Genomic DNA, 2,380 nt, shown 5'->3' on the forward strand with positions numbered 1-2,380 from the left:
GGCCTCAACTGTTTGCTGTTTCTGGGGTTGTTGTTGTTGTTGCTACTGGATTGGTGGAGGAACGTATGGTCTGCTTGGGCTAGCAGCATTTTGAAAATAAGTTTGTTGTTGTTGTTGTCGTTGCTGTTGTGAAGGATTCGACCATCTAAGGTTGGGATGATTCCTCCATCCGGGATTGTACCTGTTGTTGGAGAGGTCATAATTATTCTGTTGTGGCTGATTTTGCTGTTGAGGTTGAGGAGGTTTGTTGTAGATGTTTGCAGAATAAGCTTTAGGCTATTCAATTGCTTCAGATTATTGTACATAAGGGCAAAGGTCTATGTGGTGGTCGGCAGAGGAGCATAAACCACAGAGTCTGGCGACAAGTGCAGATTTTTGATTCATGGCCAATTAGGTTACCAGGTTAACCAAGGCATCTAGTTTACCTTTAAGCTTCTAAGTCTCACTGATGAAGATGAATTTGTGGCTACTTCATGCACTCCTCTAATGACAATAGCATCATTTCTGGCACTGAATTGCTGGGAGTTGGAAGCCATCTTCTCAATTAAATTTTTGGCTTCAGCAGGGGTCATGTCTCCAAGGGCTCCACCATTGGCAGCATCTATCATACTTCTCTCCATGCTGCTGAGTCCTTCATAAAAATATTGGAAAAGAAGCTGCTCTGAAATCTGGTGGTGAGGGCAACTGGCACATAATTTTTTAAATCTCTCCCAGTATTCATATAGGCTCTCTCCACTGAGTTGTCTAATACCTGAAATATCTTTTCTGATGGTTGTGGTCCTGGAAGCAGGGAAAATTTTTTCTAAGAATACTCTCTTGAGGTCATCCCAGCTCGTGATGGACCTTGAAGCAAGGTAATATAGCCAGTCCTTTGCCACTCCCTCTAAAGAATGAGGAAAGGCCTTCAGAAATATGTGATCCTCCTGGACATCTGGTGGTTTCATGGTGGAGCAGACAATATGGAATTCTTTCTAATGTTTGTGTGGGTCTTCACCTACAAGGCCATGAAACTTTGGAAGCAAATGGATCAGTCCAATTTTAAGAACATATGGGACATCCTCATCAGGGTATTGGATACACAAGCTTTCGTAGGTGAAATCAGGTGCAGCTAATTCCCTTAGAGTCCTCTCACGGGGTGGAGGGTATGTCATGTTCTCAGAATATTCAAAATCAGAATGCTCAAAACTATAATGCTCAAAATCACCAATATCAGAATGCTCAGGATGCTCAAAAGGTACTAAATGATGTCTAACTAATCTATGAAATGTCCCATCTATCTCAGGATCAAAGGGTTGTAAGTCAGATGCATTTCCTATAGTCATACACTAAATTCAGCATGCACAACTAGTTGCCTTCTTATGCAAGTAACAGTGTAGGTTTGAACTACAGCTACCATTAAATGATATCCAAATGACTTGAAATTTTGTGAGCAACCTTATAAAATGATGATAAGATAGCACAAAAAATTTCAAATGAAAATTCGAAGTCTAACTATATAAGCTAAAAAGGATAAGTTAAGAAAAATAAGAGAATAATACTTGAAAAAAATAAAAAATAAAAAAATAAAAAAACTTTTGACAGAATCACTTTTTTTGGACGATGGAGACCTCAACCAGCCTATAGTAGGCTGCCACGGTGTAGGAAATTATTTTCTACCCCAAATACATATATAATAATTGTGATTCTGATAACCAGAGCAAAAGTTATGGTCGTTTGAAGTTTTGACAAAAATCAAATTTGCTACTTTTTTGGAACATTCAAATCTGACCAAACTAAAGACTCTAGCTATTTTTCCCACAAACTATAGATTAAAAGAAGTTACCACAAAAAAAATTCAGCCAAAAATAACAACTCTGGCTACTAAAACAAAAAATCCCAAATAATTCAGCAAGGGTGGTCGCTACATGATTTTCACTACTACTCTGTTTTGCCGCAAGCAAAAGTGGTTGCTAAATCTGTCACAAAACACTATTCACAGCAAAATACCAAGACACTAAACAACACTAACACACACACACTAACACAACACTAACAATTAAACATAAAACACGAAAGAATTAAACACTAACACGACACTAGCTATTATGAACCTTTGGACACTGCTCCCCAACAACGGCGCCAAATTTGATCAAGGCCGTACCCGAATCAAATAAACATTAAAAATGCAGTAACTAGGAAGTGATCCTAGGTCATTTCCCAACGAGCAATGATACACCAAATGTTCATAATAGATAGTAGGAAATAGTAACAAATTGGGGGGGGGGGGGGGGGGGGGGGGCTTGTTTTGCTTTTGTAAATTAAATAGCGAGTAAAATTGAATTAGAAATTATCAAAATTAAAATACATTGCTTCCCCTTGATTCACAAGCAAGTCTCTTATC

At 38.4% G+C, this 2,380-nt stretch overlaps 1 non-coding gene across 1 annotated transcript; it reads left to right on the plus strand.

Moving 5' to 3' along the window:
• Positions 1 to 666: 666 nt before the first annotated feature.
• LOC114400980 lies at positions 667 to 773 on the plus strand. Its single transcript, XR_003664098.1, has one exon. It is a non-coding gene; the product is annotated as a small nucleolar RNA R71 (small nucleolar RNA).
• Positions 774 to 2,380: the final 1,607 nt, after the last annotated feature.

The sequence above is a fragment of the Glycine soja genome, chromosome 19, assembly GCF_004193775.1.
Source record: "Glycine soja cultivar W05 chromosome 19, ASM419377v2, whole genome shotgun sequence".
NCBI classification, from domain to species: Eukaryota; Viridiplantae; Streptophyta; class Magnoliopsida; order Fabales; family Fabaceae; genus Glycine; species Glycine soja.